At 47.1% G+C, this 21,878-nt stretch overlaps 1 long non-coding RNA gene across 6 annotated transcripts in view; it reads left to right on the top strand.

The window, feature by feature from the left end:
* The window catches only part of LOC129129630 (uncharacterized), a 164,177-nt gene that overhangs the window by 57,787 nt on the left and 84,512 nt on the right, over positions 1-21,878 (top strand). For all 6 annotated transcript variants that reach the window (XR_013185077.1, XR_013185078.1, XR_013185081.1 and 3 more), the window contains 3 exons: positions 13,816-13,887; positions 14,130-14,237; positions 17,763-17,809. This is a non-coding gene — a long non-coding RNA (uncharacterized LOC129129630). The remainder of the gene's footprint in view (positions 1-13,815; positions 13,888-14,129; positions 14,238-17,762; positions 17,810-21,878) is intronic.

Raw genomic sequence — 21,878 nt, forward strand, 5'->3', positions numbered from 1 at the left:
GAATCTTCCTGGAGGCCAGAATCTCCTGGAACAGAAAAAGAATAGGAAAGTCCCCTGTGTTTATCAGGGCTGCAGGAGATGCTGATCCTGGAATGGGGATGGCAGGAGGCTCCTCCTGAGGGCTGACAATGGGATGGGGATGGAAGGAGGCTCCTCCTGAGGGCTGCAGGAGATGCTGACCCTGGAATGGGGAAAGGAGGCTCCTCCTGAGGGCTGGCCCTGGGATGGGGATGGAAGGAGGCCCCTCCTGAGGGCTGTAGGAGATGCTGACCATGGAATGGGGATGGCAGGAGGCTTCTCCTGAGGGCTGATCCTGGAATGGGGATGGAAGGAGGCTCCTCCTGAGGGCTGACCCTGGAATGGAATGGAAGGAGGCTCCTCCTGAGGGCTGCAGGAGATGCTGACCCTGGAATGGAATGGAAGGAGGCTCCTCCTGAGGGCTGGCCCTGGAATGGGATGGAAGGAGGCTCGTCCTGAGGGCTTAACCTGGAATGGGATGGAAGGAGGCCTCTCCTGAGGGCTGACCCTGGGATGGGGAAAGGAGGCTCCTCCTGAGGGCTGACCCTGAAATGGGATGGAAGGAGGCTCCTCCTGAGGGCTGACCCTGTGATGGGGTGGCAGGAGGCTCCTCCTGAGGGCTGTAGGAGATGCTGACCCTGGGATGGGGTGGCAGGAGGCTCCTCCTGAGGGCTGGCCCTGTGATGGGGTGGCAGGAGGCTCCTCCTGGCTCTCTGTGCCAGCTCCTCAGGGAGGTGTCAGACTGGGGTTGGTTTCACAGTTGTGCCAACCGGGGGAGACGCGTTTCCCTTAATGCAGTGGGAGATGAGTTTTGAGATGTGTGAGTGCCAAAGCTTCCAGAACACTGCAAGGCACCTTTGGCCCTTGTGCCCCCAACAAAAGTGTCCTCTTGGCCTTGGCTGGGAGGAATTCCTGGCTGGTGACGGACTCAGGGTGACCAGATGATGTCAGGAACGTGTTTGACATCACCTCACCCCTCTGCTTCTCCTTCTCCCTTCCCCTTTCTGTGCCCAGCAACCTAAATAACAAAATCTGGGCTAAACTGTGCCTCTGGGACGTGCCACCATGCCAGGAGCACTGGTGTCACCCTCAGGTGCTCCTGAATTGGGTGTCCAACACCTTCTGGGGGAGCAGAGTGGGAAGGGGCCACTCAAAAACCTCTGCAACCCTGGGCTCTGCCCCCAAAAATCCACCTCCCCTTCTGCTGGGAACTTCCCTGGGAGTAACAAATCCCCTCTGGCTCTGTGCTGAGTGCAGAATTGATCATTGTTGTTTTCCCTGCAGTGCTGTGCCATCCAACAGCAAAACCCACGTTACAATTCCAGGAATTGCCAGTGTGGGCTGAACTGTTGGACACGCACAGAAAGATGCACACAGGAGTCTTCAGGAATGAAAGATGTGGGGTTAAAGAGTAGAAAATGAAACTTTAAAGTGTAGATTTTGTGAATTTTCTCAAGTGGAACCAGTGGTTTTTAGGAGGAAAATCTAGCTTAAAAAATCCTAAAGTGTGAAACATCAGATTGCTTTTATTCATTAAATTCCTGGGATGGGGATTGCTGAGTAGTGCCTCCCTCAGCATTGCCTCCCTTTCCTGGATTCCTTGGGCTGAATTGGTTGGAATTCATTGATGGATTTGGAATTGTTGTTTTCCCTGCAGTGCTGTGCCATCCAACAGCAAAATCCATGTTATAATTCCAGGAATTGCCAGGGTGGGCTGAACTGTTGGACATGAACAGAAAGATGCACACAGGAGTCTTTAGGAATGAAACACGTGGAGTTAAAAAGTAGAAAATGAAACATTAAAATCTAGATTTTGTGAATTTTCTCAAGTGGAGCCAGTGGTTTGTAGGAGCAGAAGCAGACTGCAGGAGCCAGGGGGATCAATGGGGCACTGGGAGCCCTGGCCCTGCTCCCTCCTCCTGCCCCGGCCTGCAGATGCCACTGGAAATTGATTTTTTTATGAAATCCAAAGGTGGAGCATGGCAATAGGCAGCTCAGAGCCATCTGTCTGCTCAGGGCTCCTGTTGGGGGCTATTTGTTGGTAAAAAAAACTCCAGAAATTGCACTAAAGGTGTTTCCCTCTGCATCAGGGAAAGTTTCCTTTGTTTTCCCTACAAAACCCATCAGGTTCTCCTGCCCTGATGGGGAAATCAGAGTCACCCGAGTGCTGCAGCCACCCAAGAGCCACATCCTGCCAAGGTGCTGAATCTTTGCCCCCCAAGAAAACCCCCCAGGCACCTGCAGATCCCCCAGCCCTAACCCTGAACCCTCCCCAGAGCCAGAGGCGCCTTTGAAACGGACCCAATAAATGAGAAAAGAAAGCAACAGATGCTGAGTCACCGACCAGAACTGCTGTGGTGCACCCCAAAAAGCTGGATTTGGGTTGGGGGTTTCCTTAACCTGGGAAGCAGGAGAGGATAAGAGGAAAAGAAAAAAAAGGAGCAGGGTTAAGGTGGTTTTGGTAACCTCTGTGTGATTTTCTGCACTGCTTTGTTTTTGAGTGTATATATATGTATATATTTAATTTTTATCGGTTTTCTTTCTTTTTTTTTTTTTATTTTAATCTGTCTCAGTTTCTGCTTTTTTGTGTTTTGCTTTTCTCCTTTTTTTGCTGCAGTCTGTCGGCAGCCCCTCAGCCATGGCACAATCATGTAAACTGCTCTGGAGTCAAAAGCAAAGAGAGATTACATTGTCCTCCTCCTTTATTTCACGGGTGCTCACAATACCTCGAAGAAATCACCGAGTTTTTGTTTTTTCGGGAGGGATCTCTGCCTTTCCCAGGGCCAAGCTGCATCTTCCTTTCCTCATTCCAACCTTGCACCTCTGCCCTGAGATCCTCACAAAGCCCCGCAAACCCCTCTCCTCTCCCCGAAGGAATCAATCAACCCCAACTAATACTTTAATGACTCCTTTTCCTACCGAGGAAACAAATTCAGGAGCACACACACACACACACATATGCATGAACAAAAAAAAAAAAAAATTGTATTTTTAAAAAAAAAAAAAAAAAAAAAAGGAGCTAGAGGCTGAGGAGGACCTCGTCTGGTCAATGAAAGAAAGAGACGGATGTCTGGTGCCATGGCAATGGAGCAGGGATTACTTTGCACTGGAAAATAGGTTCTTTTTTTTTTTTTTTTCTCTCTTTTTTTTTTTTTGTTTTTTTTTTCCTCTATTCCAGTTTTTTTTCTTTCTTTTTTTTTTTTTTCCCCTCTCTCTCAAGCAGCTAAGAGTTGTCACCGAGTCTGAGAGGCCCATTTAGAGGAAAACGAGCCTCCGAGGAGAATTGAATGCTTGCTTTCAGCGGCTGCTGCTTGACCAGTCTGCTTTGCTTTTCGGGCAAGGCAGGATGCAAACACCCAGATTTGTTTGGAGCACTTTCCCCAGCCCTGTGTGTGTGTGGGGAGAGCCATGAAAACCCCAGCAACTGGGAGGAACACACATTAATAGCAAAAAAACTGCGTTTCGGTGCGGCAGCTCTTTATCCTGCCTGTGGTTCCGTGAGAATTTTGCATTTGATTGGCTGATTTTTGGGGTGTATTTAGCATTTTCTTGCCATTAGGCTGAATTTTGACCGAGATTAATTCATCCCATTGAATGCAAGTCAAGATATTTTGTGACAAAAGGTATTTTTTGTGGTGGAAAAGGCTGATTTGGGGAGATTCCTCACTGGGAGCATTTTCCTTCTGTGCTGCTTCTTCCCTACCCCCAGCTCTGAATATTTTGGGGTTTGTTTGTTTGTTTGAGTCTCATTTGTTTTGTTTTTATTTGTTATTTTGTTATTTTAACTACTCACCAAGTTTCATCCTGAAGAAAACATTTTGGCCAAGACTCCCATTTTTTATTTGAAAATTCATTTTATTTAACAAAGAGATTGGCCAATGGAAACAAACCAAAGGGATGCTATTTTCAAATGGGGTTTTTTTAGCTGCCTTTTTGAATTTCTGAACTTTTAAGGTATTTTTTGGCTGGGTTTTTTTTCTTTTTCTTTTTTTTTGGTTTTTTTTTGTTGTTACCTCTTGGGGTGAAGGAAAAGGCTCCTTGCCTGTGTGCCAGCCAAGAGATGAAGGTGTTCTCTGATCTGTGAATCATCCACCCACCAGGCTCCAGACAAGCAGATACCAAGCAGATTATTTAAAGCAGATCAAATGGAATAAAAGACCTTTATGTGACTTTGCTGGGCTTGGCCAGGGAGCCCCAGGTGACACCTGAGGTGACTCTTGGTGAATTCCCCTCAATTCCCCACCCCAGAATGTTCCTTGGGGTGGATCAGGAGATAATTCCACTGCAAAATGGGATTTTTTCAGTGCTTCGAGCTTTCCCACGTGGATCTGGGGGGAATTGGGTTGAGTTCTCCCATTTTAAGCACCAGGAAATGCATTAATTTTGCAGTCTGGGTCATTTAAACACACATCAACAAAGACACAAGTTGCAAAATATTTATCGCTGTTCTGAGGTGATGTTGCTTTTTCCCATGGTAAAACTGCCTCAATAAATGAGCCAAAATATGGCTTTAAGTTATGTTAATCTTGCTCTGTATGTGCCCTGCCTTTTGCCTGGCAGGGCCACATGAAAGCCTTGAAATCCTGAATTTTTTCGTGCTCTCTGTCCTTTCTGGACTGAGCTCTGTTGTTGTAAATGGAATGTGTCTCCTTTCTCCTGTCTGCAGTGAAAAATAGCTCCTCTCTTTGATCTTCCCCTCATTTGCTAAAAAGCAACCAAAAATAATCCCCCTTTTTTTTTTAATGTTGAGGGGTAGGTGGTGAAATGTGCCAGGATTTAAAAAAAAAATAAAAATAAAATAAATGTGACCCTCCTTTTCAGCCATTCCGAACTGTGAAACAGAAAATCTCTGTCCAGGTAAAAAATTTGAGTTGTCATAGCAACAGCAGGATGGCTATTTATTTTTGGATTTCCATTTTCACTGATTTATTTAACACATTGACAATCCATTTATAATGAAGAGGAATTCAAGAGGGTTTTTGTTTCTGCCTGGGTTTACAGCCAGCCAAGGTTGGGTTACTTTTCACCAGAGAAAATAAGCAAAGATAAAAGCGGTAAATAAAAAGGAAAGCTTGTGGCTTTTGGGGGCTTTTCTGGTAGGCAAATACGCGCTCCCAGGCGAGTGAAATCATCACTGACTTGTTTATTTTGTCTTTGAGCGCTGTAAAACTGAACAAAGCTTCGAGAGCAGGGCAGCTGCGAGGCCCAGGAGCCCCAGGTGCTCACCTCCACCTGCCCTTGCTGCAAGGCCCAGGCTGCAGGGAGAGGCCAGCAGAGCCTTGGGAAGGGATTCCTCCTCTCCCTCTCCCTGCAGGAGCCATGGGAGGGCGGGGATAAAATCCAAATTTCTCCTTTTCTGCGCTCTCCGCGGTGGTTTTGTCCAGCCGAGGAGGTTTGGGAGGATCTGCTGGGGTTTGGGGAGCCCGGACACTCATTCTGGTTGGGTCCCAAAATTATCCCCCTGGTCTTGCCTCATTTTGGGGTGTGCGTGCCAGGATGGGCTGTGCTGTGCTCTCAGGAGGGGATGGTTTGCCAGGCCCTCGGCCAGGGGAAGGTTTTTGTGCCTAAAGATTCGGGCCCTGCCTGGGTCCAGCTCTGGGTCCCACCAAGGCAGAGGTGCCTGGGGATTTTCCTGCCTCCCAGGAGTGTGAGAGCACTTGGACAGCAGGGAAATGCAGCAAAACACCCAGGAAATCCCTGGAATTTAGGAATTTTGTGTAACCTTCCTCCCTAGATATTCAATTTCTGTGCCTGCCCTCGCTGTCACATTTACCTGCCACAATTAAACCAAACCTTCAGCGTTTGATGACTTGAAAACCTTGGAAGATTGGGAAGTTTGGGGCAGGTTTTGCAGCAGGAGGGGCAGAATCCACATGGAATAACCCAGGGAGAGCAAACCCAGCAGGTTCCTGCTGCAGGAGCTGTCTGGGAGTGTGGAGATGGAGCAAATCTCTGCCTGATTTTTCTCCCAGCCTGTGTGATTGGCTCTTCTGGGATGGATTTGGGAGGCTGAGATGGATGGCTTGAAAAGAAAACTGTGAGATTCTGGGGGGGAATCTCCAATCATTTTCTCCCATTATTGCTGGCTGTGGCATCAATCCTGGCTGGCTTCCAGGACAGGAGGGCAGCACCTGCCCAAAGAGTTGCACTTTTTTGAGGGCCAAACCTGTTAATGTGTGAAACACTGGCTTGGTTTTGAACGAGGCACTCCGGGAAAAGGTGAGGTTAGGAATAAAAATAAAATAAAATAAAATAAAATAAAGTAAAATAAAATAAAATAAAATAAAATAAAATAAAATAAAATCAAGTGCTATTTCTGGCTGGGATCTTGAGCATCCCATCAGCACTTCCCCCTTTTTCTCCTGGTGGAGCATCCAGCTTCCAAATTGTCTTTTGGGGGCTGGCAGTTGTGTGTGTGGGGGGGGAAGGGTGGGAAAACCCAAGGAATCAACTTCCAGACATAAATACAATATGGACAAGTCATAAACATTATTAAAGCAAGTCTATCCCTGCAGGGCAGGTTTTTGCTCATAATGCTTTCCTGATTGCGCTTCCGCAGCGCCGGGGAAGTGAATAGCGGGCTGATTATCCACGGCCCGATCTACAGCAGCGGAAAAACTGCTCCCTTTGTGTGCCAGGGGGGAACTTTGCATATTTACTGCCAGGGAACAGCCAGCCTGGACATCCACAGCGGGGCTGAGCCCAAACTGGCCATGGGGGTTCTGGTGGGGCTCTCCTTGTCTCGCTCGTTACCCAAACCCTGCCCCTGTTTGGCAGCAGGTTGTTTGTTTTTTTAAACCTGATGCCTCAGGTTTTGGATTTTCTATTTTTCAGGTTCTGTGCTGCTTTAGTGTGTGGGTCTGGGTTCACATCAGGGGATGCTGAGCTCTGGGCACAGAGCAGGGAGACAAAACAATTCCTGCTCCAGCTGGGCACCAAGGACAAATGATCCAAATCTCAGCCCAGGAGCACAAACCCCGTGGGCTGGAGAGAGAAAAACAAGGATGGGACTGCAGGGGCTAAAGCTGGAATGGGACAATGAACTGCAAGATGCAAATGGAGCAGAACTGATCCAAGGGAGAGACCCCGGGAGCGCTCGTGCATTTGGGACCATTTGGGTTCATCTTGGGTTCATTTTGGGACCATTTTGGTTCCTCTTGTGTCCATTTTGGGACCATTTTGGTTCCTTTTGGGTGCATTTTGTGACCTTTTGGTCCATCTTGGGTTCATCTTGGGACCATTTTGGTTCACCTTGGGTTCATTTTGTGACCATTTTGGTCCATCTTGGGTTCATTTTGGGACCATTTGGGTTCATCTTGGGTTCATTCTGGGACCATTTTGGTTCATCTTGGGTTCATTCTGGGACCATTTTGGTTCCTCTTGGGTGCAGCCCTGGCTGGGCTCTTGTGCTGCCCAAGGTGGATCCATTGAGGCCTTTTTATAAATCCCTGTTTTATTCTTTAGCTCTGCCCAGCCTCTGCTCTAGGGCACCAAACACTTTGGATCAGTGGATGGGAGCTGTTGCTACAAAGGCAGAATATGAGGGAAAATAATAATAATAATAATATTCATCATCATCATCATCATCATCAAAATAACAATAACAATACTGAAAAAAGACTCTGTGACATATTAACAGAATTTTCACTGAATTTCTTTTGAAAACCCCAAAACTTGGGAGAAATCCAAGTCTTTTTACAGAATATTTTCTTGGAGCCAGTTGTCCTGCTCATTTGAAGTATCCTGGAATATCCTGAGTTACAACCCCAAGGATCAGAAGTGCCACTAATTTTGTTCAATATTCCATGTACAGTGTGGCACTGCTCACTGGAATAATAATAATAATAATAATAATAATAATAATAATAATAATAATAATAATAATAATAATAATAGACTCTGTGACCTAGTAACACAATTGACACTAATTTCTTTAAAAAACCCCAGAACTTGAGAGAAATCCAAGCCCTTTTACACAATATTTCCTTGGAGGCAGTTGTCCAGCTCATTTGAATTATCCTGGAATATTCTGAGTTGGAAGGGACCCACAGGGATCAAAAGTGCCACTGACTTGTTGGATATTCTGAACTGCTTACAGGGAGAGTCCAAATCAGATCTGTGGTGAATAATCGGAACAAATCATAAAAGTAATCAGAAAATAATAATCAGAAAATATCTGGCATTATGATCAGAACAAATCTGACTTTGTACAAAGCTTGGTGCTGGCAGAAATGTCCCATAAAAGGCCCCTTGTGCTGGATCCAGTCAGAGCAGCAGAGTTTTGAAGCAGATGCTCAAGGTGCAGTCGTTCCATTATTCAATTATGACAGAATTCTCCCCAACAACTTAATGAACATTCATTTGTGATGTATTGAACCATTTTTTCTGTTGAACATAAAGATCAGTGCTAGGAGCTATACATTCTGTGAGATAATTGCACCGTGTAATTCTGGTGCTTCAACAATTTATACTGAAATATTGATGGATATGTTCCAACATTCTTCTTTTTTTTTTTTTAATTCTTTTTGCAAGCATATTTCATAATCTTTTAAATATCTCTCCCCTGAAAACTTTAATGGAAAGAACAAATCCTCTTATGTAAGAGAGTTTAATGCATCTGGATATTGCTAAGCAAACAAAAGTATTTCAGAGCCGTTTCTGTTCTCAGAAATAAAAGAAATTGGTAACAGAAGGTATTGTAAATATGAATTTATGAGGAATATGCAATGGCAGAAAGGCATGACTAAGAAAAAGTTCAGGGCTTCTCTTTAGTATCAGAAATACAAAATATCTTTTCTGATTTTTCGTTAGCATAACTAAGTAAAGCACCCTTCCATTTTCAGATAGGAATTTATGCTAAATGACATTTTGCATAATCTCCTTAGGAGAGGCCCTGTGGAATTTTGCTGTGTGTGGTTCCAGCATTGACCCAAGACTTGAATGGAGAAATCGAGAGGCAGTGGGGCTGTGCAGAGCAGTGAGGAGCATCTTGGAGAAGGAACCTTGCTCAGAAACGGGTGGGAAGAGTTCATTCAAGGGGTTTGAGTGTCTGCTGTGAAAATCAAACTTCAATCAAGTTCATAAGTAGCCAGGATAAAGGATTTTGCTGTGAATTCATATAAATTTGTTGTTCCCCTGAGCACACCGTGCCAGGATGGTTTTCTGGGTACTCTCTCCTGCTTTTTTCTCTCTTTTGGTGGATCTTTCCCTTACCAGGAGCTGCCCCTAGACCCTCATTCCATGTCACACAGGTCTGCAGCAGGAATCAGATCCTAAAGAGCGCTAGGCCAGCTGCAGTGTCCCAACCCCAGTGTCCCAATCCCAGTGTCCACCCGAACTGCAGTGTCCCAATCTCAGTGTCCTGAGCCCATTCTCCATTGGAGCTACAGTGCCCTGATCCCATTGTCCACCTGAGCTGCAGTGTCCCAACCCCAGTGTCCCAATCCCAGTGTCCTGAGCCCATTCTCCAACAGTGTCCCAATCCCAGTGTCCCAATCCCAGTGTCCACCAGAGCTGCAGTGTCCCAATCCCAGTGTCCCAATCCCAGTGTTTTGACCCCAATCTCCACTGAAGCTGCAGTGTCCCAGTCCCAGTGTCTTGAGCCCATTCTGCACTGGAGCTGCAGTGTCCCAGTCCCAGAGTCCAGACCCCACTGTCCATCAGAGTGTCCCAGTCCCAGTGTCCCAATCCCAGTGTCCCAGTCCCAGTGTGCCGACCCCACTGTCCATCAGAGTGTCCCAGTCCCAGTGTCCTGAGCCCATTCTCCACCAGAGCTGCTGGGCATTGCTGCAGCCTTGCCCTGGCAGCAGAGATGTTGCCCGGGCAGTGCCCACCCAGGGCTGTTCTCCTCGGGCTGGCTGCCATCCTTGCTGGGCAAGGGTACAGATCATGTCCTGAGCTGTGCCAGCCACGCTGCTTGTGCCTCATTTCTGCCCGTGAGCCTGGCTGAGCAGAAAAAGGAGCTCTCTCTGTATATTTATATCCCTACCAGGGTGTTCATGGATCATCTGATACCTTGGGATGGTCCTGGGGGATGACAACGAGACACCCAGTGCTGCACAACGTGTCTTGGCAAGCAGGAAGGGGTGGGAACCCCGTGCCCCCCTTTCCTCCTGCAAGTCTTCATGTTTCTTTTTGGCACATCCCCGCAAAGAGGAGCAAGATGCAAAATCCTGCCAAAGCTTCTCGTGGAATAGATGACATTTATATTGTTATGCAGTTTGCTGATCTAAACATACCATTGCCTTGCCTTGATAGCCCAGGGCAAGTGATAATCAGCTTGTTTGGTGGGCACCCTGCCATCTGAAACAGGGGACACAAATAGAGACAGTTTGTGCATCATCCACCAGCCTTGCAGGAACACGATTCCCAGCTGAGAGCATGGAAATGTGTCTGTCTCCTGAGCGTGTGCATGTTGGCATGGGGAAGAGAAGTGACAGCGATAAATAGAATGGGTTTGGAATAAATCAGGGTTGTGTTTTGTGGCTGCTCCAAGCTGGCTCTCACTCCGTAAGTCACTGGGGAAACGGTGGAAGCTCTGGGAGGCTCCAAGATTGGTCAGCTGGGCTGAGACCCCGTGGGACTGCTCTGTGTCAGGAGCTCTGCTTCTCTCTTCATCCCCAAAAGATGTTTGGTCTCACAGGTAACAGGGAAGATGAGGAATTGGGGTTCCTGGATTTTATTCTGGGCAATTTGTCCTCTCTGTGTGCCTGGCACCACCTCATGTGTGTTCCAGGACTTGGATTGAATTGGGGTTTTGGGATAGAGGACTTGAATCAGGGTTTGCTGGAAGGGTCTGGATTGCTGGGATGGATGAGGGATGGATGATGGATGGATGATGGGTGGATGATGGATGGATGGATGATGGATGGATGGATGGATGAATGATGGATGGATGGATGGATGATGGATGGATGGAGAATGGATGGATGATGGATGGATGATGGATGATGGATGGATGGATGGATGAATGATGGATGGATGAATGATGGATGGATGATGGATGGATGGATGGATGGATGGATGGATGGATGGATGGATGATGGATGGATGGATGGATGGATGATGGATGGATGGATGATGGATGGATGGAGGATGGATGGATGGATGGATGGATGGATGGATGGATGGATGGATGGATGATGGATGGATGGATGATGGATGGATGGATGGATGGATGGATGGATGGATGGATGGATGGATGATGGATGGATGGATGGATGGATGGATGGATGATGCATGATGGATGGATGGATGGATGGATGATGGATGGATGATGGATGGATGATGGATGGATGATGGATGGATGGATGGATGAGGGATGGATGGATGGATGATGGATGGATGATGGATGGATGGATGGATGGATGGATGGATGGATGGATGGATGGATGGATGATGGATGATGGATGGAGGGATGGATGGATGGATGATGGATGGATGGATGGATGGATGGATGAGGGATGGATGGATGGATGATGGATGGATGATGGATGGATGGATGGATGGATGGATGGATGGATGGATGGATGGATGGATGGATGATGGATGAATGGATGATGGATGGATGATGGATGGATGGATGGATGGATGGATGGATGGATGGATGGATGATGGATGGATGTAGGATGGATGGATGATGGATGGATGGATGGATGGATGGATGGATGGATGGATGGATGGGCAGATGGATGGATGGATGGATGATGGATGGATGGATGGATGATGGATGGATGGATGGATGGATGGATGGATGGATGGATGGATGAATGGATGGATGATGGATGGATGGATGGATGGATGGATGATGGATGGATGGATGGATGGATGGATGGATGGATGGATGGATGATGGATGAATGGATGATGGATGGATGGATGGATGGATGAATGGATGGATGATGGATGGATGGATGGATGATGGATGGATGGATGGATGGATGGATGGATGGATGGATGATGGATGGAAGGATGGATCATGGATGGATGGATGGATGGATGGATGGATGGATGGATGATGGATGGATGGATGGATGGATGGATGGATGGATGGATGGATGGATGAATGGATGGATGGATGGATGGATGGATGGATGGATGGATGGATGGATGGATGATGGATGGATGATGGATGGATGGATCCAACCAAGGCATCCATGGAAAACAAGGAGAAGGGGCTGTGTTTTGTGCCAAGCAGGCTCTTGAGGCTCAGGGTGTCGTGCTGGTGTCACCTGTGAGTGCCCTGGTTGAATGAAGCTGCCTCCAAGCCACAGGAAAAAACCCTTCTGTGACTCCAGGAGAAATTCTGGTTGGGTTTAAGGAGAGGAGGACGCCCAGACCAGGGAGGGTGGTGCAGCTCAGTGAGGCTGGGGCATTTCTAATCCTGAGGATCTTCAAGCTCAATTCCATTTTTAGTTAAGCAACAATTTGAGCGATTCAGGTGGTTCAGGTGACTTCCAGCCATCTTTTACACCCTCTGCACTTTTGTTCCACAAACCTCTCCCGAGATTTTCTGGATTTGCAGTCAGATGAGGAGGAGCCTCTCCATCCTCACTTCCAGCAGCATCTGAAGTGCCCTCAGTGCCCTTTCCCACCTTTTTTTAGCTGTTTGATGCACATCCCTCCCCTGTTTCTGCGCACTCCTTTCCTGTTTGCTTGTTTATCCCTCCGAGTGGATTTTCAGGGCTGTGTTTTAGGGAAAACTCCACCTGTGGGTGTTCCACAGAAGTAATTACCTTTCAAAACCCCTGAAGATGGGCTGCAAGTGGATACTTACATGAAATAAAGGGGGACTTTGGGTGTACAAATAGAACTTGAGTTCTTTCTGGTAATCTGGCCCTCATCCCAGTCTTTTTGAAGGATAATCATCGTTCCAAGAGAGGTTTTCATGGACTATAGCATACACTTTATATTTCACTGTGTAATGGAACCTTCCCTACACTCAAGGAAAACAATTTACAGAGCTAATTGCTGAACTCTGCAGATATAATCCTTTAAATGGGTTCTGTTAGATAAGAGTTTGTGTTAAAAAAGAAGAAACATTCTAGAGGAAAATTATTGTTTAGGGAACATTGATTTGCATGAATTAATGTTTTCACTTCAGCTGAGAGTTAAAAATGGATACTTAAGCTAAGCCCCATTTCAGTGTAACATCAATGCTTCATTAGTTCTGGTGTGAGCTGAAATCCATTGTTTGTTTGCTTTTTTTTTTGTGCTGTCAAACTTCAGCTGGCACGGGGTCAAACTGTCCCAAAGATTTCATTTTTTTTTTTAATTAAACAGAAAAAAAAAATTAAAAACAAAAGCCCTGCATGGACTCTGAGAGGGGAGGATGGCTCAGAGCTCTCTTTGTTACTCACTGCTTCAGTTTAGACATTGCTCTCCACCCTCCTGTCTCAGCCTACTTATCAGGGAAATTAGGGGTGGTGTTAATGATCTCACCTGACACCGTTGTGGCAGGAATGAGCTGATGAATATTTGCACAGTACAATATTTGTACAGAGGTGCTGCATCACTCGTGCTGCAGGAGCAGCCATCTGTCACATCTCTCACCTTTAAAGTCTGCAGGGAGCGTTTGGGGCCGGGGTAACTTTGACAGAACTTGGGGTTCTGATTGCTGTTCTTATGGCTTAGGTTTTAATTCAGAACTTAGCCCAGGTCTGAGCCTGCTGCCAGCTCTTTATAGTCCCTAAAATTTGGGTTATGGCACAAAGTGAGAGGCTCCGGAGATGTTAATAATGAACAAGACACGGTATTTAATGTAATTTAATTTCGTTTCAATCCCTTTTCTCCCATGTAGCCGAGTGCTGGTGGCAGACTGAGGGAGAAGGAATAACCCCCAGCATTTTAGAGCCACTCCGTGGAGCACAGGGTATGTGGATTTATTCTCCATGATTTTCCCTAATTATCCTGCAATTTCTGTGTTGTGCTTACCTCAGTTATGTTCAGAGGAAGGTTTCAGAATCAGGGATATCCAAAGAGGAAGGAACTAAGGAAAATATTCACATTGAGGCCACTCCCAGCCTTGACCAGAGCTGGGCTCTGCAGCGCTCAGCAGCTGAGGAAAATCTGGAGTTAATTTCTGATTTCACCATGAATTCCCTTCTTTTGCAGGGTCTGCCAGTGCTGGTGAAGCCTTTTTTGAGAAGCACACAGAAAATCTGCCATCCCAAACCCATCTCCTTCCCAGTGGCCAGCAGCCTGAGCAGGAGCTGTTTGCAGGTGAGATGTCCCATCCATCACCTGGAGGGATCAGCCTCTTGTCCCTTGTGCCAGCTGGGAACTGAACTGAGAATTAAGAGCTCGGGAACTTTTAAACTCAGATTTATTTGTGTATTTTTACTGGGAAATGTCACACAAACCCATTGCTGCCACAAATTTTTCATTTGAAATTAAGGGGTGTGAAAAGGGTAATCTTTAAGGACCCTTCCAACTCAAATAATTCCATGATTCTATGAAATTCCTCGGTGCAAAAACACATATTAAGTGGAGAACAGACTTGAGTCTCACTGAGATCATTAAAACCTCCCTTTATTTATTTTTTTTTTTTTGACACCCTCCATCCTGCTAGGAAAACTGGATTTATTTTTGAAATCCCTAATTAAGGATGGGAATTTCACATCAGGCAGATGCTGTCACTTTCTCCCAGCCCTTCCAGCAAAAATCCACGTGCAGTTTGGTGCCTTGGGCTCTGAGACTGGAGGATGGCTTGGAGAAGCATTTCCCTCCTGGGAGCTGCAGTGGCCAAGTTTAATCCCAAAGTTACAACACAGGAAGAACCCCCTGAAACCAGCAGGAATTGCCACAGGATTTGGGCAGTAAACACAGGCTGGGACACTCTGGGTATTTGCTTTAATCCCCTCTGCTTCTATTTTGAATTTGCTCTGCTCTTACTCACTAAACCACTTTCCTCTTCCACCCTGTTTGCCCATGGCAGAAGGAGCAGGGATATTTTGGAAGCTGGAAAAGTTCCACCGATTCCTGCAGGGTTCCTGAACCGAGCACTGCCCCTCTCAGACACTGAGCCTCTCTAGGATTCCCCACAAGGTTCCTGAAGGTCTGAGGGGATGAGGGAGTTGGGATTTAGGGGCTCCTGCTCCTTTAGGCTCAGGGAGCCTAAATATTGTCAAAATATTACCAAATATTGCCAAAATATGGCCAAAAATCAGGAGCAAGTTCCTGAACCGAGCACTGCCCCTCTCTGACACTGAGCCTCTCTAGGATTCCCCACAAGTGACAGGATTCAGGTTCCTGAAGGTCTAAGGGGATGAGGGAGTTGGGATTTAGGGGCTCCTGCTCCTTTAGGCTCAGGGAGCCTAAATATTGTCAAAATATTGCCAAAATATTGTCAAAATATTGTCAAAATATTGCCAAAACCCAGGAACAAGTTTCTGAACCAAGCACTGCCCCTCTCAGACACTGAGCCTCTCTAGGATTCCCCACAGAGATTCCCCATCTTCCCACAGGATTCAGGTTCCTGTGGGTCTGAGGGAGTTGGGATTTAGGGGCTCCTAAATCAGGAGCTCAGCAGGAAGGATTCAGGGAGCCTAAATATTGTCAAAATATTGCCAAATATGGTCAAAATATTGCCAAAACATTGCCAAATATCAGGAGCAGGTGCATCCTTGAGCTGGCTCAAGCTCTGAACAACCTGGGGTAGTGGAAGGTGTCCCTGTCATGGAACTGGATGAGCTTTGAGGTCTCCTCCAACTATTCTGGGAATTTTATGAGACTTTATTTATTTAAATTATTTTTTTGTTTCCTCCCAGCAGAATGAAATATTTCAAGGGTCTTGCTTCCATTCTTGCCACAAGTTTTTGGTGAGGTTCGGCAGGAATTCCAAACCTGTCACAGAGCAAAGCCTCTTTTTTGAGGAGTAAACAGATCTCACGTCTATTTTTTCTTATTTTTTTTTCCCTTTTCCCTTGAGCTGAAATTTGGGAAAGCCATTTCACACCAGGTGGTGAGGCTTGGAACAAGCAGGAAAAATAAAAACAAAACCCCTCTGGTGTTTGCTGGTTTCTCAGGTGCACCACTGTGCCCACAGCTCCTCTCTCCACTCCCAGAGAAAGTTTGTGTGACTCCTAAAATAATTCCGTGCCTCTGGCCCACCAATATCCCCATTTGGTCAGCCTTTTATAGAGTAATTACTGTTTGACATGGCACTGCAGCTGGGGCTGGGCTTATTTTGGGTCAGGAGATATAAAAAGCTGCTTGTGAAGGAAAAAAAAATTAAATAAATAAGATGCCTGTGTTTGTTGATCTGTCATCCTAAACGAATGAGTGCAGGGAGTTGTTTTTTCTTGCTTATTCTTTTTGATTTATTTTGCTTTAAGGGTCATTCTTGAGAGAATTGGTTTGGAACCAAAGGCACCCAGATACGTCTCTAATTACCAAAATTCTGATTATTCTGGGCTGTTATGGTGATATTGGGACAGTTTCATGGGGTGGCACAAACCCAGGAGAAGGGGCCAAGGCTTAACCATGGGAAATTCATTTTCCTGAGCAGGTGATGGGTGGGAAGAAGCACCTTGAGGGGAAGGTCTGTCCTCAAATCCTTGGATTTCTGAGCAGGCAGCTCATTCCCACAGCTCTGCCTGGTGTCAGCAGCATTTTCTCGAGTCCAACATCAAAGTCCCTTCTCATTTTAATACCTTTGATATGCACATGGATATTTACGCACATGGATTTTTACATTCTGGCCGTGGATGGATGTGAAGGGAAAGGGAAAACAAGACCATGTACAAACACTCCTTGCCTGCCCCAAAATCCAGGTGCCTGTGTGGGAAACAAGCTGTGAAGCTGTTTATGGGACCAGAGCTCAGGAAGTTGGGATATTCTGTCCCCTTTTGCAGTTTCCCATGCTGGGCTGGATGTTTCACCTCAACATTTAGGCACCCCACTCGATTTCACAGAAGATCCCAATATTTTTAGTCATCCTAGGAAACACTGTTTTCCACTGGGATGGAGGAAGTGGCTCTGGATCAGGAATCAGGGCTTTGGTTGCATTTTTTCTGCTGTTTTTATGGCCTGGGACAATCCTTAGCACTGTGCTGCACCTCTTTTTAACAGCAAAATGGGACTATAACACCTTGTCCTGAATTATTTCAAGATGAAATCGAGGTTTGGAGAGATTTTGGCATCAGAGGAACGGAGCAGTTGTGGGAACTATTCCTGTGGTTTGGCTTTATTACCCATCCCAGCTTCTTGAGGAATTGTGTCCATGGGATGGGGCTGGGGATCAAACCAGGAGCAGACAGGCAGGGATCAGATCCCTTCAGGGCAGTTGTGCAACAAAGCAAGGAGGGCTGCAGCCCTGGCTTGACTTTTGCTGTCGAAAATTCCAAAACGCACGTGGAAAAGCATTTCTGAGAACAAAAAAAGACAAGACTGCTGATATTTCAGTGGCTGTTGAGACAAGGGAGATGTGAAAATGAATATTTTGGGGATTTTATCTTTTGAACGGGGAATCTGAGAGCAGAAGGGAGCTGGGAACAGTCCTTGGCTCGGGAATGGCTCTCAGGTTTCCTGGCTCTCGTTCTCCATCAGCTGTGCCAGGCAGGTGGGGAGAGGAATCCTGGAACCCTGGGCTAGAGGCAGATCCATCCTGGAAAGGGAAACACAGCCATGGACACGATTTTCCCTCTGCTGGGTTGGGGTTTCCTCTCAGGTACCCATCCTATCAGATGAATATTCTCAATATTACTCACATTATTCCTCATCTTCATCTTCTTGCTGTTTCTCCAGGTGCTCCATCCCAGCTCTGACTTCTGCTGGATATTTCCATATTCCTGGTAAGAATCTGATTTTTTAATTTTTTTTTTTCCCAACTAGAGCAAATCTAACATGTCCAGGTGAATGTTCCTGTAGGAAGTAACAGGAAGGAGAAAAATTTGGAGCCAGGCTGTCAGGGATGGAATCTTTTCCACCCTAAAATTACTCTGAGAGCTTTCATTTTATTTAAAAGGCTTTTATTGATCAGAAAAGCTGAATTCAGAGGCTTTGTCTTGAGTAGCCACAACAGGTTTAACTCACAGTAAAGTTCCTACTGGAGTTCATTTTATCATCCTGGCTTTTTGCTTAATTTCATGCTTCTCTTCGAGGCAACAGGGAGAGCCTCACATGGTGCAGAGACAGAAAAATAACTGCAGCCTTTCTTCCAGCCCATTAATTCTCTTCCATGGAGCTCTGCACCAGTGTGAGCACACAACTGGGAGGAATGACAGGGCAGACATCTCCACGCTGCAGAAGCTCCAAAATAAAAAATTAGATTTGTTTTGAAGCCGGGTTTAATCCGTTCGTCCGAAGCCGTGGTCGGTTTTGGGAGCTCAGAACGTTCTTGCTGTTCTGCCTCAGGATGAAACTTAGATCACAGGAACTGCAGAGAGATCCCAAAATATTTGAAGCTGTTTAAGTCACTGTAGACCTAATTCAGAGTTCTTTGCTGAGTGAGGCCAAGCAGGGATTTGAACCTGATTTTTATGCGCGCTCTTTTCTTCTCTCTCCTCCTTTCAACTCCAAGTTCCATTTCATATTAAAGAAACCATCCCTGGGGATTTCATAAAAAATGCTTTATTCAGGTCAGACTTTATTTTTTTTTTTTAACTGACCTGGTGTTTTGTGTCCAGCCACCCCCACCCCTGAAACAAATAAATAGGTTTAGCAGTGGAAATTTTCTGAGGAAGTTTTCCTGTCTTGATCAACAATTTGTGTTATTTGACAACAGTCTGGGTTAGAGCTCTGCCTAACTGTGTAATATAAAGGACAGAGAGCAAAGGGAATGTCCAGGATGGGAAAATCTGGTATTTAGGGACAGTGTCCATCCAGTGGATGGCTGTGCTGGGTTCATTGACCTCTTGCTGTCCTGGACAGAAAAGGAAACTCCAGTTTTTCTTCCTTAGTCCGGATGCTGACTCACCTGAGTGGGGAGGGCAAACAGCCACAGGGCTGCTGTTCACTGGTGTCCCAGTGTGCCTGGGGATGGCTCATCAGCTGCTTGGCTTTGCCTTTGGAGTTACTCACCCCTCTCCTGGTGCCCCAGGTTTCTGTCTCCACTCAGTGAGTTCTTTCTCCCAGTTTGTTCCAAAGCCAGGGGCAATATTTGGCTGTTTGGTGTTTCCTTGATGCCCAGGGTCAGTCCCAGCCTGTTTTGCTGGGTGCTGGAAGCCTGTCCCAACTCCCCTGTCCCTTTTCTGTGCCTGCTCCCAAATCCTGACCTGCTCTGGGGTGGATTGCTGAGCTGTCCCAGTGCTGCTGTGTCTCACTGCCCACCACCAGGATTTCCCTGCTCCCAAATCCTGACCTGCTCTGGGGTGGATTGCTGAGCTGTCCCAGTGCTGCTGTGTCTCACTGCCCACCACCAGGATTTCCCTGCTCCCAAATCCTGACCTGCTCTGGGGTGGATTGCTGAGCTGTCCCAGTGCTGCTGTGTCTCACTGCCCACCACCAGGATTTCCCTGCTCCCAAATTTCTGCAGCCTGGCTGTGCCCAAGCAGCGCCTGCTCCAGCCAGGGAAGCTCTCTGTGGCTCTGGGGTGTGTTCCCACACTCCCTGCCTGCTCCAGAAGGCTCCCAGATCCCTTCAGGCCAAGGAACTTCCTAAGATCTCACTGCACAGGGCATCACTCACGGAGCTGTGACACTTCCCCTGGTGTGCAGTGAGCACAGAGCTGGGGACACCAGTTCAGCCAGGCTGCTGGGAAGGAGCTTGTGAGAACCCAGGACATCCCTCTGGGTGTCCACAGTTGCCAGGACCCTGCCAGGGGGCTCAGAGACCCTGGCACAGAGCCCAGAGCACCTGTGGGTTTGATTATGACCCATGGAGCAAATTGCCAGCTTTGTATGAAGGCCTGAAAGCCACAGAAGTTTAAGCAGTGTAATAATAAAATTATCACTGGGTGAAAAGGTAGATTTTGGGGTTTTTAGAATGGGGGTTCAGGGGGCAAGATGGAGGGACTTGGGTGTGTCCAGCTTTCTTCTTCTTCTTCTTGGCCTCCATCTTCTGCTGTGCTGGTGGCACTTTTGGACTGGTTTAGAGTAGAAGCTCAGTGTCTAACACAGGTGATGGGTATTGGGAAGTAATTGTAAACATTGTACAGGCAGTTTTTAGTATAGAGAGATAACCCTGCCCTGGGGGCAGGCAGAGTGCCTGGAACTGTCCTGCTGGATGGACCTGGCAGGGCAGGAGAAAAATTTTTATAGATAAGGAACAATAAACAACCTTGAGAGCGAGAAATGAAGAGCCCTGACTGCTTCTTCAAACGTACAGGCCGAAACAGAGACTGCTCACACATCTTGGGGCTGCAATAAACGGCAACCTTCTGAGAGAAGCAGAGGCCTGGCAGTGTCACAGACATCTTTTATGAAAAATCCTTTCCTTAGGATTGTTCCTCTTGAGAAGCTGAGAGGCCTCAGGAACAAAATGCAAACAATGGTTATCTGCTGCTGTGGGATGCAACAGGTGCATCTGGGATTGGGCTCATGTGGTTGTTTCTAATTAATGGCCAATCACAGCCCAGCTGGCTCGGACAGAGAGCCGAGTCACAAGCCTTGGTTATCATTTTTTGCTATTCTATTCTTAGCCAGCCTTCTGATGAAATCCTTTCTTCTATTCTTTTAGTATAGCTTTAATATCATATATATCATAAAATAATAAATCAAGCCTTCTGTAACATGGAGTCAGATCCTGGTCTCTTCCCTCACCCTCAGACCCCTGTGCCCAGGCTCACAGGGCAGGATGCTGATGGTCCCTGGGTCCTGCAGGCTGTGGCACTGCAGGCACCAGCCTGGCACCCCTGCTCTCCGCGGGCACGGCTGGGGATGCACAGACACGGGCAGGCAGGGCTGGAATGCAAATGCAAATGCACCAAGTATTGATTCCGTGGCTGGCTGGCTCTCCCCTGGTGATAGGCCATAGGCAGAAGGCAGCAGGGTGAGGAGGAGGAGGAGGAGGAGGAGGAAAAGCTGTCAGGATGGTTCGATGCGGCTGCGGAGCCAATGGGAGGAGGGAGCCGTGGATTGGGCCGGCAGAGCAGGGCTGGGGGGGCTCTCTTAGCAACAGCAGAGAGCAGCTCTGCCCCCTCCCAGCCTGCAGCCAGCCTGGAAAGTTCCTGATGATGGCCCTTAATGGATTTGTCTCGCTCGTGCCAAGTTCCTACGTGATCTGGGTGACTTTGCTGGCTCATCCCTCTTCCCTGTGGCCCTCTGGAAAGGCTGGAAAGGAACCTTTCCTTTATCTCCCTGCTAAAACCAACAAGTGAGCTCAAGGTAAAGAGATCAGCTGCTGGATTCAGTGCTGTGTGAGCCCTGAGAACAAAAGGGAGTCTCATATTCTCTCTTTGTGGTTGGTGTTTTCCTCTTGACACCTTCCCAGGGCTGTCTGGTGCCACTTCTGTGCCAGTCTCTTGTGCCAGTGTGAGCTGGACACCTGGACTGTGTTCCCATCTCTGCCAAAGAGTCCTTACATGAGGCCAGGTGAATCCCTACCCTTCAAAATCCAGGTCACTCTGGTCTTTCTCAGCTAAAGCCTCCCTGTGACCTGTGGGCTGACAAAAGCCCATCCCTGAGAAAAGCCCAGGCTGCCTTGTCCCTTCTCTGCCTTACAGCAGGAATTGCTCTTTCTGTCTCTGTGCCTCTCCCCTGCTCAATCTATTACTCCTTTAACCAACCAAAAAAATGAAAATAGCAGCTGAATTTGTCCAAACCTTCAGAACATTTCTTAGAGACGAGAATTGGCGCTTCCAGCAGGGCGACCTTGGCTGTCCTCCCCTCACCTGCTGCCTCCTCCTGCTGCTCAGCCTGGCCACGTTTCTGGCAGGGTTTGGAGGCTGTTGGCTTTGGAGAGCCCTGCATCTGTGCAGACGTG

Source organism: Agelaius phoeniceus, chromosome 23 (genome assembly GCF_051311805.1).
Source record: "Agelaius phoeniceus isolate bAgePho1 chromosome 23, bAgePho1.hap1, whole genome shotgun sequence".
NCBI lineage: Eukaryota > Metazoa > Chordata > Aves > Passeriformes > Icteridae > Agelaius > Agelaius phoeniceus.